The sequence below is a fragment of the Megalopta genalis genome, chromosome 9 (genome assembly GCF_051020955.1).
Source record: "Megalopta genalis isolate 19385.01 chromosome 9, iyMegGena1_principal, whole genome shotgun sequence".
In the NCBI taxonomy this organism is placed as follows: Eukaryota; Metazoa; Arthropoda; class Insecta; order Hymenoptera; family Halictidae; genus Megalopta; species Megalopta genalis.
In genome coordinates, this window is record NC_135021.1 from 16965645 (window position 1) to 16983806 (window position 18162).

An 18162-nucleotide genomic window follows, 5' to 3' on the forward strand; every position below is an offset into this window, starting at 1 on the left:
ACAAGCCTCTAGTCTACTCGGCTGGTTTATGTATATCGTTTCTATTTTCACGTTATTCGACATTGAAAATTCTTTATGTAGAATTAATAGTAACCATATAACTTGTTTTGGCGTAGATCGTCTTCATTCTGCTTGTCCGACCAGAAACCACGCTTATTTCACTTGTTTGGCGACGTAAATAGATTATATTATACAGAGTGTCCCAAAATTATGGTATTTCCAGGAAATGAGGAGTTCCTGAGGTGATTTGAAGTAACTTTTTCCTCTTCAAAAATTTTTTCCGAGACATCGTTTACGAGTTATTGATGAAAAACACTGACCAATGAGGGACGAGCGACTAGGCGACTAGGCTACGTGCGCTCGTTGGCTGGACTGCTTCGCGCCAGACGAGCCCGCTTCTCATTGGTCAGTGTTTTTCGTTAATAATTCGTTAACGATGCCTCGGAGAACATTTTTGTAAAGGAAAAACTTGCTTCGAATGACCTCAGTAATCTCTAATTTCCTGGAAGTACCATAATTTTGGGAGGTCCTGTATATTTCCGACAATTGTAAGTAGTCAATATTATATTAATTTTAATATAAATTGGTCCTGTTTCACTGGAACATACACCGTCCAATCTACATGTGTGATTACAGACCAGCTCTATTTTACCAGTCGATCCATAGATCACCCCTGTATCACTTGTCTACCCATGAACCACCCCTATTCCACTTTTCTTACGATATAACCTATATTTTCTGCTTATTCAACTATAACTTGTCCCTTTTTTTATTTTATTGATCATCGGCCATCTGCAGCCCCCTTGTATGATTATAGACCGCTCCTATTCCACTTCTCCATCTATAGGCCATTTCTATTCCACTTACCTGATCATAGATCGTCCTTAATCTACTTGTTGGACTATAGACCATCCTACACATTGATTACGTGAATGGCACTTTGGCAAATTGATCCTTTGTAATACGTGTGTTAATTTCGTGTGTCAAGCTCCGATCAATCTACCTGTCGGCGCACCTATTTTTCAGTTGATGAACATTTTAGCCGCATAAATGTTTCGTAACAATAATGCTCGTATTTACGAAGTATCAGGTCTACCGGAAAGTTCTGTCCGTTTAAGAAATGAAAGGAAATAAAAGATTTTTCATACACTTAGTAATATTTATTGTACAATATAATTCCCGTCGTTACTTATGATGACCTCTTGCCAGCGTGATGGCGATTTGTGAGCAACATTTTCAAAAACATATGTCTCAAACGAACATGTGCATACCTATCGAAATTTGCAAAGACATTATCAGACTAGAACTTTCCGGTGGACCTAATATTTTGGTAAATAAAAATGTCAAGATCGCTGCTCGGTGAACGTTTCATTAGCAAACTAAGAAGTCATCTCGAATTCGCATTGTCAACCAATATCTTCCGGGTTTCGTATTCGGGAAGAGTATTTTCGATACGGCGCCGTCATGAAAAACCCTATTAATGGACTTCGAGTTGATAAGGTGTGTTCGCGTTGCAGAAACCGCGGATACCCGATTCCGAACGATAGCTTACACGCAGAACGTGACGCGAAGCATCGCGGGCTATTTGAACTATTGTGCGAAAATATATTTGAAAAAGCGTCCTCGATTGGTACGGACGTTAATTGCACGAGCTGCCCGCGACACCGCGTCCGTAAACCTGTTCCCTTTATCTTCGAGGAGGCGACCGGGTAAAAAGGCCACTCAGCCCGAGAGGAGGGGAACGCCAGCTTTATGACGCGGAACTAACGTCAAGTTAATCTTTCATAGAACGATTGAGCGACGGCGCGGTGTGGTTCGCGGGGGCGGCTGATTGGCCCGATTCGCCCGATTCGCATTCTATCAATGTAATTATCATGCCCGCCGGCAAAACATATACATTTTTGAGCATTCTCCTCCGTTTGTTTGCGCGAATTTGATCGCAATTGACGCGGTTCAAAGCGGATACCTGGCCCGAGGGTGAACATCGTTTCGAAATTACAGGCGAAACGATGCAGCCGACGTTTCGTTGAACATTATGCCCGTGAATCGTAAATAAATTTCAATTCCAATGCGCCGTTTGGTCCCTTCACGTCGTAAACGAGCGAACTTCGTCGCGAAGTTTTATTCCAATTTTCGTACGAGAAAATAAAAGCAGCACGAAGGTTCCCCCCCGAACTCGATTCGCCGTTCCTTTCCTTCGAACTTCCTCATCCCGTTGCTGAAAGTGTTTCGCAGCCATCGTTTCCCGTTCGATATCTTTTTATTCTGTCATTTTTGTTTTTTCTTTTCCGCCGGAGACGAATGATTTATATCGCTCGAATCGGACGTTAAATTCGTGTAATGTATGGCGACCATTGTCTCGATAAACGGCAACGATAATAATAGTCCGCTTTAGGGAATTGTTTCTTGCCCCCTCGGTGATTAATGCCCGCTGAAGAACAAAGATGGCGCGGCCGTGGGACGGTTTAATTGCGCGTTATGAGCACTGGTTGAATTTCCACGTTGCAAAATGGCTAAATATTTTCACGCTTTGTCGCTTGCTGTCGCGGAGAAGTTCGCTGTACTTTGTGCCATTATCCGCTGATTAGCTAACGTTAATGGATGGCTCGGTTATTATTTAATAGGAATCTCGACCACTTTGCAGGCTAATTTTTAATTACATTTCATCGTTTTTAATCGTATATAACAGAGAATATCCGCAGTGGAGCATTTAGAGTACATCGCGGCGGGTCTCTTTGAAGCTATTTTAATGCCGGGTTTCCGGAACTGCATCCTGTGCATGTTATCCGACCAATGCAATTAAAACTCGGCGATATTTAAAAAAGTTCGAGCTTTTCGAAGGAAAACATATGAAAATCTATTATAAATTTTCAGCAGTTTCACAAACGATGATCCTGCGATGAAAATGCTCGAAAGCGAAGGGTTGAAAATTAATGAAAGACAGCAAATAATCAAGAGACCGGAGATGCAACGAGACACGAAAGTATTCGAACGCCTTTTAAAGCGGAATAACTTTTCTATAATTGGACCAAGTAACTTGAATTCATTTTTAAACAATGGAAGTTTACTACAGAACGCCTAAAAGATTGTTTTGAAACATTGTAATTGATTGGAATGATAATCTTTTCGTGCATGTAGTTTGTCTCTGCGTCAACCGATTTCTATCATTTTCAACGTGTGTGCTAATTACCGAGATCTACAGAATGCACTTTTTGAATTTTCATGCTCAAATGCGAAATTTAAGAAACGAGAGCTGTTTTCATTTCTTTTTATGTCGTGCCAAGTAACAGCAAAATTAAGAAAAAGTATTTTCGTCATTGTACAGTGTACTATCTAACATCGCCAAAAATTTAGATCGCTTGGCCCGATGATAAAAAAGTTTCTCCGTTTTAAAGGGCAGTCGTATACTTCCGTGTCCGACTGTACATTGAGAATAGTGCCCGACTCCGAGAACATCTTTACACCAGCGTGTTCTAGACGATTTTTCTGCATTGCGGCAATCGTGATTCAAGAAAGACTTATAATTTGCGCAGCGTCAAGTCGGTTGCTGTAAACAACTGCAAGTGACAACCACTTAGGTGGGACAATGTCGGATTAACAGTCTTGAGATAATTAAAATAGAAAGCACGCTGGATGTCTTGTTTGTCCGACTCGTCCCGCTGGACGGGCTCTGGTGGCGCGTTTAATTACTGGGCACGAATTTATTGCACGTACACTGGCATGCGAAAACATCGCCGACCAAACAGATTTTCCGGTTTACCTTTTCTCTCATGTATAAACAGTTGTTGCGGAAAAAGAAGCAGCATAAGAGGCGTACAGCTTGCTCGTCAGTTTCTGTATGTACTGATTTCAGGTTATTTAATTCCCTAAGAACTTTTCTTATTCTAACTTCTGTAATACCGTAATGTCTCCCTAATTGCACAAAAATGGAGAAAATTTGGGAAGTGGAGATACGATTATTCGAGCTTTGCAGCTCGTTTTTATAGTTGTTAACAAACGATAACCATAAAAAACGAGTCACAAGGCTCGAGCAATCGTATCTCCTCTTCTAAAATTATCCATTTTTGGGGACAATCTGAGCGTCAATTAGAGAGACATTACTGTACAGCCGATGAAAACGGCGATTTGCATTTTGCATTCTACTTCCAGTGGTTGTAGAAGCAGAACAGTACAAAATAAAATCTGGCAAATTCTTCTTAAAACGACATTTTTTCTCGACAAAAGGGACTTAACACTTCGAAAGGTGCTCTAACAACCTCATAAAAATGTCACAAAAATAATCTATTATACTTAAATAATTATACTCGCTTCTTAATTTACGCGAAGCAATCCACGTGGATTTCTTTTACGCGGATGAAAATCGTGTAAAATCTGTAAAGTATATGAGAAAAAATATTGGAAATAAAAGCTAGTATAAGTTTCCGAAATACATATTATTCCAGGAAACAAGAGTAAATTTTATTCGGTATCACTGTCGCTACTGAAACTTAGAACAATCAAGCATTTCCTTTTAAGTGGCACATCTTTCGGATTATTTTTTCCTAACATTTCCTTTCACTAAGTTTTCATAAATTGCCGATATTCGTTGCAACATTTCATTAAATTCGATCGAGACTTGAAGGCTCGTCGAATGTTTGGATCAATGTCTATAATGGCACTTTCTAAATTTTTCGCTAAGAGCCTTGAATACAGATTTATTGGCTATTTAAATTGAGTTATAATTTACGTGAAAAAAGAGACTCGCATGAAGAAGGTGCCGCGTAAATTAAGAGACGGTAGTATATAATTAAAGTTAAAAATTCAAGTTGTACTACATGAACTATTGTTTCAACATTCTTACGTTCCGCATAATTTAATCGAATTCAGCGAATGTAACAGATTAGCGTAAAAATGAATTTTCAAAATCGTCAATCGACAGTCAAAGTGCCGAAGGAAAGTACATAATTGAACATATTTAATATTTTTCTACAAACTAATGTAGTGGTTCCACAATTGATACAGACGCGTTCGAAGTACGAGGTGAAAAATCGACTGTGCCGTGAAATACCGCAGACAATCAAACAACGATTAGCCAGCCAATGGCCGTATTTTATCTACTTCCGTAAGCGTGCAAATCCTTCAACCCGTTCTTTCGGATCAGCCCGTATTTCGCGCGGCTAGCGTCCGGTGTAGCCATATTTTACAGGGCATTAGGTGGCTTAAGGACAGACACCGGGAAATTCGGGAAAGAGAGCCCGGGCACGACACGGGGCTGCCTTTACATTCGCATCATGTCGTATCTCGTCGAGTGAGACCGTTTAACGAGCTCACCGACAAGGATGACCGTGGACGCGCATGATCTGCCACGAGAGCGGAGCCGTTTTCAGATATACTGCGTCGGTGAGAGCCGGCGGAGGCCAGAGTTTGTCGGAATGGATCCTTGGGGATTTTACGGACCCGGACGGCCATCTTTATCCGCACGTTGGGACGTGTACCTCGGCATGTTCGATCGTCAGGCAGAAGGTTTTCGGCTGGATGTACGCGTATATCGATCAACTTTCCTCGAGTTCTTCCGCGCCGGGCTCGCTCCCTTGGAATTCATCCAAACATTTTCTTTCGACCATCGTCACCGGATCGCCCGACTAAAGCGGCGGTCCACAGGGTGGCAAAAAATTAGCATACCATCCCGCCGAGAAGTTAAAGCATCGTCTTCGATCCATTTCGTTTCGCGTTAAAACAATCGCTGGCTCGCGTTGCAGGATCCTTTTCTTGCAGCAAGCTCGATGCACTCGTTGCACTCGCTGCGCCGACGCCGGAACACGCAGTTTTGTCACAACACGATGGAGAATAAGCGAATCGCTAAGCGTTGGAGGTGTCGCGAAATTTATGTTTTCCGGAAACTGTAAGCGATCCTAAAACGTTCCCGAAACGTGACTGGAGAATCGAATGTGCCCTGTAGATCTTGGGAAGGTTAAATTAAACTAATTAAATTATGAGTAAATATATTGAACACGATTCAATAATGAATGATACGTTTTCTTTGTACTGCTAGCGATTCAAGTATTAAGGCAACGCGTTTGGTGCATAGTCTTGAGTCTTGAGGAACAGAGAAACGAAAATCAACTTCACGTTGCAGTAGTCGAGACATAGCGAGATCAACATATATATTATAGACATTATATTAACTATAAATAATAGTATACGTTACTTTTCAAGTAACGTAGAAAAGGAGCTCAGATGATAAATTCGTACATACGAGGACCTCTTGTCTGACACTTTATGATTACAATAGTAATTTTTATATATTACAAAGTTAAGTAAAATAGTGATTTTCTAAGTTCGTGACATTTGCAATAGAACACTGTGTGCAAAATTTTCGAAAATCCAGTTCCTAGGAATCGTTGACGTTCATTTTATCACTGTGACGTGATCAATTGCTGTGCCTTTGGTTCGTTTTCGGGCATAATTGGCTTTATATTTATCAAATAAGACACATTAAATTTGTTTATTATTGAATACTAAATTTGTTTAATATTTTAATTAATTTATTATTGAATACCACTTTATTGTATTATTCGAATTCGTTTATTTCCGAACAAAAAGACTGAACACGTCTTATTCGATAAATATATTGTTAACTACGACCGAAAACAAATAAAAGGCACAGCGATTGGTCACCCTATAGTAATCGACTCCACTGTCCCAAGTGATCTAATACGTACGAACAAGACAGTACACGTACGTGCGACAGGAAAATTGATGCGGGTCGCAGCAATCTGTTCTCCGTTCTGTACGCTTAAACGCTTTCGAATCCAGATTTCCGGATCTCGCGGTTATTCATTGGAGCTCATGAAGCAATTCGACGATGCCACTTGCTCGTGACGGAGAACAATGGGGATCGACCCCCGAGTAGCAAGACGGAATTAACCATCGCGAAGTTTATCGCGACCGACTAAGCTGGTCGAAATGAAACCCTGTGTTCATACACCGGGTCAATAATTTTAGCGATCGGGTTTGCCAAGGTATAATCTCTAACGTCCAATCGTGTCTCGTAATATTGCGAAGGAGGGCATCGCGATGAGATCGAAGAGATTGCTAAACAACATTTTAAAAGTGAAGTGTCCGATCGAAGTGTCGGACCGAAGTGACACGATCCCCTCGAGTTTTTCTGGGCTAACTGATCGATGGGACAACGTGTGGGTGGTCTTTAACGCCGTTTTAGTTCAAGGACAAGCGCACTGTCTTGCCGCAATTAATGGCTTCCCTTGCAGAGGCTCCCGGCCTTAGAGTATTTCGATGTTCCACGAAACACGGAGACGGCAGAGGGGCGGTCGTCCTTGATTTACGTGGGATCGCATTAAACGGTTCTTTGATGGCCCCTTACCTCCTGAGTGGTTGATAACTTGATTTGCTCCTCCACTTTGGAACTCAGCCACGACTTCCTCTCGTCCCTGACGCATCTAAAAAGCCCTTTTCTACGGAGATCCCTGTCTCAATTTTTTCCCGATTCCCGCCACGCGTCCAATAAGTCCCGATGATCCGAGTCGGATCGGATTCCCGTTTAAAACAACGAAACCGATCGTTTTCAAAATTCTCACTATTACGGTTCATTGTGACAAACGTATCGACGGTTCAGGAGCCAATCGGTGTAAGTCTACTTTTCTTTAAAAACGAGTTACCCAGCGTAAACGCGTCTTCGTTACAAGATCTTTCGGTGACTGGACAAAATAAAGGAAAATTATAAAAAGAAATAAAAATGTGAAAAATTAGATCATCCAATAATTCTCGATGATCTAAGTCGGATCGGATTCCCGTTTAAAACAACGAAACCGATCGTTTTCAAAATTCTCACTATTACGGTTCACTGTGACAAACGTATCGACGGTTCAGGAGCCAATCGGTGTAAGTCTACTTTTCTTTAAAAACGAGTTACCCAGCGTAAACGCATCTTCGTTACAAGATCTTTCGGTGACTGGACAAAATAAAGGAAAATTATAAGAAGATATAAAAATGTGAAAAATTAGATCATCCAATAATTCTCGATGATGTAAATCGGATCGGATTCCCGTTTAAAATAACGAAAACGATGGTTTTCAAAATTCTCACTATTACAATTCACAATGACAAACGTATCGACGGTTCACGAGCCAATCAAATTAATTTAATTGAAACTTTTCTTTAAAAATGAGTTACGCAGCGTAAACGCATCTTCGTTACAAGATCTCTCGGTGACTGGACAAAATAAAGGAAAATTATAAAAAGAAATAAAAATGTGAAAAATTCAATAAAATATAATTACATATTAATATTAATGTTATCTTAAAATATCAAAATCCTTATTTACCCCAATTCTAAGGTTAATTGACTTAAACTGAGCCATTTCTGAGCCATTCATACATTGTCGGAGCATCAAAAGTGCTTATAAAATCTGCAGGAAGCTTAACCTTATAATTTTGCTCTCGTCGCATAAATTGCTTCGATTTCATGGAACTTCCACAACTTTCGGATTAACACCTACGCTATGTCTCTTCGAATCGAGCGGGCCCCAAGTTCGGCTAATGTTCCAGTAGCAATTTCGAGAAAATCATTTTTCGTTCGTTCGAACTATCCTAAACGCGGAGAAGCCCGGCGAACGTGGATAGGAAGCTATGCAGGGACGAAAAGAAGAACGATTCCAGGGGAAATGTAATTACCCTGAAGGGAGGGGCATTACATCGCGTCGTCCGTCGAGGGAAAAAGTTTTTATTGCGAGTCCGCGTTCCGTGGCCGTGTAACGTAAAACTTGGCAGAGGTAAGAAGACCGGAGGCCGACGACACGCTTTAAATTGCGACCAACGACAGTGGCACCGAATTGGCGGTCGCGCAGGTAACGAGGAAGGACGAAAGAAGAGTCGGCAAGACGCGGCCGTGTCTGCGAAAAATCTCGCGGGCGTATGACCGCTGGCCGACTCATTGCTTTAGTGGAACTTCTAAATCGTCCTTAACGAACGGTCATTCGTAACTTCGTTCGTTTCGGAGGTTCGTTCTCCTCCACTCGTGTCCACCGGACGAGACTTTTTTTAATTTAACCAGCGTAAATACGCAGCTTCCTATTATTATTATTCTGTGTTCACGTAGGTATGTAAATATTCATTAATTACGGGTTTGCGGGTTTACGGGACCCGTAAAAATGGCGGGTCGTTAATTTTTTAGTTTACAATTATTCAGATTATAAAGCTACATTTATGGGTTATTTATTCAATATATGCGTTACTTGCGGCAAGTATGAAAATAACATCCGTGAAAAATCAGAATAAACGTGTTCTTGTTACTTCAATATTTTAACCGTTATTATAACCAGCGTAAATACACAGCTACCTATTATTCTTATTCTGTGTTGCGGGTTTACGGGACCCGTAAAAATGGCGGGACGTTAATTTTTTAGTTTACATTTATTCAAATCGTAAAGCTACATTTATGAGTTATTTATTCAATATATGTGTTACTTGCGGCAAATATGAAAATAACATCCGTTAAAAATCAGAATTTTGTTACTTCGATATTTTAACTGTTATTATATTTTAATTATTACTTTTACAAATTAATATAATTCTGTGATTTCATCAGTGTCGGTGTTTTTCGTTAATAACTCGTTAACGATGCCTCGGAGAACATTTTTGTAAAGGAAAAAATTGCTTCAAATGATCTCAGTAATCTCTACTTTCCCGGAAGTACCATAATTTTGGCTGTTATAATATTTTTTAACTGTTATTATATTTTAATTGTTACATTTACAAACTATTATAATTCTGTGATTCACACGTACTTGGATGCTCGGTAAATGATCCTGAATCATGCTAGGCACACTAACACATAAATTTTGACGCTCGTATATTAAGGCAAGTAACTTAATTCGTAAAGTGTTCCTCGTTAAATGTTTCTCTTAAACTACATCTTGCATAAATATCGCAGCCGCTTTGATATTTCGAAAGTGAGAAACACGTGTCTTTAGATTTCAAAACGAAACAATCCAAGCAAATCCTAAACGTATCAACCGCGGATACTTCGATTAACCCATTCACAAAACTGACCTCGCAATACGTGCACAGAAATCCAGCCTCCGATTTCGAGATGGAGCCTCGTCCAGTTGAATGATCATCGAGTCGATCGCTAAGCCGATTGTTTTGCGTATCCCGAAACGCTTACTCGACTCGCGGTTCCTCCGACTGGCTTAATAATTCACGATCGGTGCGGTCCATTGTCGCCGACATCAATGATTCACGACCCCGTTGATTGACGGAGGAGGAGGTGGAGGAGGTGGGGACGGGAGGGAGTAAGGAGGCCACCGAGTTTAGGAGTAATTAGAAAAGAAGTTGCGGCCTTTCGTCTCGTTACCGCTGGATCCCCCGGAGGAGATCAAGCGCACCCGTTTAACGAACTGCGGTTCCCGGAGTTCCGTTTTCTTCGTTACCGTGCACCGAAATGGAATCCCGGGTACGACGAGGGAGATCGGCCGGGGGGTGAACGAAGAAAGGGGGGAGGGTGTCGAGGCTGAAGAGAGGATTCGATCGCGGTTTCATCCGGCGACTGCTTATTCAGTCTTCAACCGACTGTGATCTCATTAACGTGCCCGAGTGGCTTCGACTGCTTAAAAACTGTCCCACATTTCATAATGATACTCCTGTAACCGTGTAACCGTGCTCGCGAACGAGCAATTAAAAATGATTCCATCCGTGCAATTAGGACCTTCCGATGGCAGCTCCCGGAAGGGCTACTTGGCCCGCTTGCGTGCCACTCTCTCTCTCTCTCTCTCTCTCTCTCTCTCTCTCTCTCTCTCTGCGATCGGATCAGAGCCCCGGAAAAGGAATTAAAAAGGAAGACACCGTCTCTGTGTGTCGGCGATCTATAGCCCGGTGTCGATCCATCCAGCTCGCTTCTGTTCCAGTTTCCAATGCTCACCGGCGAACGAGAACTCGCCCGGGAGCCCGCCTAGAATCTGCAGTTTACAGCCGAGCGATCTCTCTAAGTCGCGAGGAGAACGTTATCGTGCAAGCCCCCTCCATTTCAAAACTTGCGAATCTATCCCCGATGCCGGGACATTCGCCGCCCGATCGGCAATTTTATTTAACCGGCGCTCGCAAGATGTTCTTCTCCTAAATTACGCCGAGTCTCCCTACGATAACAGTCGAACTACTCGAGTTCTTTCGAATTGAATGTCCATGATCGCAGGGTCCGCGCGACTTCGACCCTCTTTCTTCCATCGCGTTTGCGTCTTTATTCCTGCATACTATGGTCCCTGTTTTACTACGTTATGTAAGAAACTACAATAATTTCTCCGAGAAACGTTCGGAGCTCGAAATTGAAACCGGCAGATCTGAGGATACTAAGTCGCGATTCTTCGGGCCTCGCGACTCGTTTTTATAAAAACACGGGGCAATCGGCAGAAAAGGCAGCGGCTAGTATGCCAGTGTATATTAAAATGAATTCGTAATCATGCTAGAATAAAAACGATGACTTAAATTCTTTATTTCTAACTTTTTGCTACGATTTGAAAGCAATTCGGAGGCCGCATGCCACGATTCGACGGTCACGTACCTCGGAGCTCCGCGGTTTTTCTTACCAGACTCACACACAAACAGACCATTCTGTGTTGTCTTCCGGGAATTCGCGTCGATCAACACACGCTTGACCGACTCCGTCGACCCTTAGCATCGACGTAACAATAAATTAGAATAGATTTAAATAGAGCCTGAATAGGAATTAGAATAGATTTAAATAGAGCTAGCACAGAGAAATTCACAGCAACCCGAAATTTCGCATTTTCGGGAGAAATTCACAGCAACCCGAAATTTGGCATTTTCTGGAGAAATTCACAGCAACCCGAAGTTTGGCATTTTCGGGAGAAATTCACAGCAACCCGAAGTTTGGCATTTTCGGGAGAAATTACTGTACCCGGAATTTGTAAATAACACCTCAACTACTTATTTATTCGTCAGAAATTATTTTGTTGCTTTCCAACTTTGTTAATATAAAAATTATCTTGGAACGTGATACAACAATTTTAGCGGTGCTTCGGAGTCACCACTCGAATGGAAAGGGTTAATATTTTAAATAAATGACAGCTTCGTTTCTAATTTCTCTTTTCGAATTTTCTAATGATCACGTTTTACAAAATTTGTGTAATTCCTTTACGATATCTTTTACACAATGTAATAATTCGTTTCTCGTATTTTGTGGGCCCGTAAATGCCACCTCGTTCATTCATTACATTGGCTCGGGAGATCGAGCAGTTGACAATTTAATTCCCGTTTAGCGTTTCCGAGTTAAGTTCCATTGCCGATCGAAACTCGGGAAATAGTGATCGCTACGTTAGAAAATGTTGAGCCGGTGCTTGGCCCCGAGATTAAGTTGAGACAATTGGTTAACTCGAAATTGCATTTCGAAAACCTCTCGAACGCCGACGGGAGAATCATGTTATAAAGGGATCTTTCGGGGACCGAGCTTATTCCGGGCGATTGGGTTTCGATTATGCATCTGTTTTCCGACACGCTTGCCGGTATAAATCCAGAGCTGCATCGCGAATGCATAGAGAACGCCAATCCCGAAGCCAGCGGGATGTTATCTTCGTTATATCAACGCGGAGATCGAACAACGTGCTGTCCCGATCGTTCATCAGTCCTCTGGCAATTTCACTCGGTCGCAAACGATTAGAGACAGATCCTCTCGTTGCGAGCGATTTCGTCTCCGTGCTGTGAAACTTCGAATTGTTCCAATTAAACTTGATTCCGGCCTGCAACGGGCGTCGCTCGTTCGCGGCGACAACGATGGAAAACGCCATCGGGACACTGACCTTTAGCCTGCTGATGATCCTCGAAAAGTTTCGACGATCTATTCCGCGTCCGAAACTTTTGGACGGCGAGTTTAACGAGTTTCAGCTGTCGCGAAAGAAGTCGATGACGCTGGAGAAAAATGGGCTGTAAACGAGAGATTCGAGTTAACTGAAAGATACTAGTTGAACGCGCGCAATCTTGGAAACGTTTCGGTTGCAATATCTCGCGATACGGACGAGATAATATAGAGCGAACAAAACTGTGTCGACGTCCATTCAAACGGAGTAACTTTTTTTTCGAATTTATCCAATGGTATTGAATTCTTTTTCGGATGTTACAAGAACTTGCTTATTCGACAATTGATGAAACAATTTCTGGAAAGATCGTATTTAGTTGGAACGACAAAAAAAACGTTCTTCCACTTTCAAGTTATCTATTTTAAATAATCGTTATATCGTTTTTCAGTTGATTACAACTAATTGACAATTTAGCATGGCCAGTAGAACACAAGATAACTTTTACGACATAATCAGAAAACGTTTATTTTTCGCATTCTAGACATATACATTCTTTCGAAAGAAAACTAGTCGAAAGATCGGTCACGATAGATAATAGTAGAGAAGATGAGATTATCAGAAGAAACGAAAGAAAAAGAGAGATAGATATTGAAAAATTAGGTAGCTGTACAGGATGCTTGTTTTATCCTGCACATTGAAATGTAATGTTTTTGAAATATAATATAATACTGTATTATAATATAAACTGATATATAGTTAACATATAATAATATAATATAAACTGATATATAGTTAATATATAATAATATAATATAAACTGATATATGGTTAATATATAATAATATAATATAAACTAATATATAGTTAATATATAATAATATAATATAGTCTGATATATAGTTAATATGTAATAATATAATATAAACTAACATAAACTATAATATAATACTTTTAAGATATATATATATATATATATATATTTTAAAGGGTTACTCCATTTCAAAAGGGGTTGTCTCAATTTTCCTCGTCGCTTTATTTCATGGCGTGTTTATGTTTAATTGTTTGCCATCATTCGATATGAAAGAGTGAATTCAGCCTTTGGAATTGCGAATGGAATATATGTTTGATCAAATATTCCGAAAGCTATTAATTGGGGTAAATAATTTTATGTGTACGTCATGAGATTTTGTGTATTTTGCTTCCTCGATAGTAGTCTAAATTTTCATTGTTTGCGAGAACAAATTAATAACTTGCATTATATTGAACGAGAGCGTTTTGTTATCTGTATTCATTTGGGTAATAACGATCCCGTTCTAATTGTTAGCTATATGAAATACGGTTATATTCTGCAATCATATTTTTGCCACAGCGAAATGAAAAATTTCACGGAATTCGTACATTTAGCAATGAACTGTAATTATCCAGCAGCATCAAAATATTCGTTCTGCCAGCGTTTGCAGACATGATTGCGTCCCGGCCCTGACTTCAAAGACCATTTCGCTTCGACGGCGACGATAGCGGATGCAAAGAAAAATGTACATCGTTTCTTTCTTTTTTTAATTTTATATTATACTAAAAGCGCATCAAAGTCGATGTACATCACCCGCCTAACTTCCCGCGGAGTGTTTAGCCGATGCGTTCGGATGCATCGTATGCATGAATGGTTTTCGATTATGTTTCCTTCGTGTACAGAGTGTAGGTGGAAGCGAAAAGAACGGTAGATGGAAGAAATGGGACGAGCAGAAATATGCGAGCGTCGGTCGTAAATGACAGGGCCAAGTGAAAAATGCACTATGCAGAGTACGATGCATAGAGTCAGAGTTTTCAGAGTGCGTTCTACGTTGTTTAACTTAGTGATTCGTTTTCACATAAACTGTGCCATAAATAGCGAATGTTTAACAGTCTTTTGAACGTTAATCCAGAGCTCCGTTTAAAATTTTGGGAGTAACGCAATCGAGTTAATTATGCACCATTTCGAAACGTAATATTCTGCTACTTTTTAGCATTAATTTCGCCGCAATGCAGAATTTCACCGGATATAAATGGAACATTTTAAGGGAACCAATTATCTGCTTATTCGAATAAATGCTGGATTCGATTGACTCACATTGATCTTACGATGAAATGAAAATAGAATGAAAATTAATGATATATAATAGAACGAAAATAGTATGAAAATTCGAAGCGCAGATTAATCCAAATGAACAATTGTGATTTTTATAATCGTAAAATAATGGTTCTGTCACCGTATGGTGTGGTTCTGATGTTGATTGAATCTACATAACATAATTCTGATGCTTATAATTCTGATGAATACTTTATAATCCCGTATTAGCCATACAGAGAAAGCTTAGGGCTGCGCTCGAATTTCGAAGCATAGGGCCATAGGGCAGAGCGCGCATAATTAACAACAGTTTGTGTAATTTGGAACAATGGAGCTTGCCGGGAGGGAAAACGTCGATCTCGTACCAGGCGAAACTTCCTTAATCTCTACCTGGTCCTTATTGACATTCGGATAATTGGGCGACGTAATTCACGTGGGTCGCTTAATATGCCATAATCACCTTGCTCGTCCTAATGGCTGCGATGCGCTGTCGGATCAATCCATTTAACCACGCCAGTTAGGGCCTGTGTTTCGTCCCTCGAAATGCTTGCGCGGCGCGACGCTGCGCTAGGGAGAACTACTTACTTTAAGCTGCACGCTCTTTTCGCGGCTTTCGCTCGAACGTTTTGTGTTAACACCGTTCGTGTACAATATATTATGCATAACTGTTGCACATCTCCTATGCTCATCCCGCGAGATCCCAGTAATTACTCGTGAAACCAACACCGCTCATCAAACTACCAAGCATCCTTTTATTCCGCATCAACTGTGTACTTTAATTCCCTTCCGGGCACATTCCATAATCCCTCCGCCTTCTACCGCTTTAAAAACGCTCCGAGAGATTTCATTTATTTTTTCAGCACGACTACTTTCAATGCCCCTACTGTCAGTCTGCGAAACACCATGTGCGGAATGCTACGTGCAAATTTCCATATGCAAAATGCCTGTGAAATTGCACGCATCCGATCGGCTTCTAGCTTCGCATATTTGTTCCATTATAGGCTTGATGCCCACTGTTGTGCCTCGTTTCCAGAATAAAAAGCAGCAATTTTGAGTAATTCTCGCGTATTAAGAGTCATTATTTAGCAACCAACAGGTGACAGTGTAAATAATTGAAAATTTAATGAAGCGCCTTGCGGCGTGAGAAAGTTCTAACACTTTTCCCGGTCTCTATTTTTTGTTAATAACTTAAACATCATTTGTTACAAATCAAAAATACCGCATGTGATGGTAGATGATTGGTAAGCAAAAATTTGGTACAAAACTTTTCACGTCAAAAAATAATGAAATCAACGAATTGATATGTTTTAGTTTACACGATACCAATTGTTGGGGAGAGAATTACATTTAAGGTTAAATTATCTATTATAGAACGCTTTCCTGGAGGTATACAAATTATCGTCGACTTTATTGCAACCTAAAAGTGTCATTATTATATATTTATACTACTGCGCGATAGATTGACGTTTCTGGATAACGTAACGATCTTCCAAATATTAATTTAATATGAATAAAAAATAATAAAATGATATTTTCACCATCCACATAAGTTACCAAAATCCCACAAAAAGCACTTTTTAAATCTTCGTTACAGGCTCCGATGAAAAAATTAAAAAAAGATCCTTACTTTTTTGTCACTCCAAGTATTAGTAAAATTTGAAAAAAGAAATCAATCATCTAAGAACAATTCAATTTGCTTAGGCCAGTTTTAAGAAAGTAATACCGGCCGCCACAGTAATCGGTACATTTACCTTGTCGTTAAAATGTTGGAATCCATATTCGAGTCACTTCCGGTCGAACAATCAAAGGTTTCCGCCAGGAGCAAAGAAGATTCGTTTGGTATTGAAATTCTAGCAGTCGCGAGGAAATGTTCGTCGTTCCGGCGAACGAACTAATTAGCCCTCTCTATACAAAGCATTTAGAAGGTAATCCGAGGCTATGCGCGCAGTTCCTTATCAGTCGACTACCAATTCCTGTTCGTCGGGTCCTTATCATCCGGCTGATACGGGCCGAGGAAAGAATATTATCAGAGAACTACATGCTTAAACGTATTCAGCGCACGTTGCAAACGGTTTAACCGGCTGTGTTCTCCGCCCTCGCGTAATCTACAACGAACTTGCCCATGCAAATCCGAGGCAATAACGTGGCCGGGGCGGAGAGACGCTCCGAAAGGAAATAAGGTACGTCGGTGTTCGCATCGATACCGGCTGCATATGATTTACAAGCGATTCAGCGGGAATTTATTCGTTCGTGACAACCAATACCCCAGGTTTACGATGTGGCGTGGCCCGACGTTACGATATTTCTATTAAATCGCGGCGTTTCGGTTCCGCTACGGGAAGCCTGAAGCTTTAATCCCGTTGAAATCGGAGAAACGTCGTACAGCAATTCTGCCGCGATTCTTCTTGATCAAATGCGGTGAATTCGAAGTATTTATGGATCGAGACCGTTCGCCGGGCACGATTCCGCGATGAAAACTGTCTTAGTTGAAAAACGGAGATGCTAAAGCTCTGCCGCGATTTCTATCGACAGCCGAAACTAATCGCGTTCATAAAACGTTTCGCAGTGATAAGTGAATCGAATGTTCGAATGTACAGTTTGCTCTCGTTCGTTTCTCCCGCGTCCATAATTCGAACTTATCTCGCATCGCTTCGACAGAGGAGCCTTTGGACCAGTGCTTAGATCGTATACAATCTACGATTCATAGTCAATTAGCGTCGCTAATGACTTCGCCGATATTTTTCTTTCTCGTGGTCCGACCCGTGGAAACAGATCCGAAACATAATCGATAATCAATTCATCCTATTCGGTATCCTCTAAATATTATGCCACGTGTAACAATTTTAAATAATTATAGTCAGAAAATGATATCGATGTTCGTCGCGTGAAACAGAAAATCGTGGTGCTGGTAGCGATCTTGCGAACAGAATACTTGGATTGAAAATACAGAATACTTTCCACTATGCAATTGTTGTTTTCTGAATCGCAAATTGTTTGTGCAACGATCTAACGTTCAGACATGTTGTTGCACGCAACGGTGTACGAAAACATTGAAGTCGGTTTTCCGAAAATGACATTTTTCGCCTATGTTCTCATCGAACGCCGCGATTGCTGGGCCACTATCTCCGAGATCTGCGTTGCGAAACAAAGAGGGATCCCCGACAGTTTTCACGCTCGACGACGTACCTTTTGGACCCTATCGTGGACCTCGATCGGAGTGCCTAGATCCCTCGGCGCGAGAGCCATCGTTCGT

General features: G+C 40.9%; 1 protein-coding gene across 1 annotated transcript in view; it reads right to left on the reverse strand.

Moving 5' to 3' along the window:
• Neto (Neuropilin and tolloid-like) overlaps nucleotides 1–18162 on the reverse strand; it is a 224550-nt gene that overhangs the window by 53475 nt on the left and 152913 nt on the right. The window lies entirely within an intron of this gene.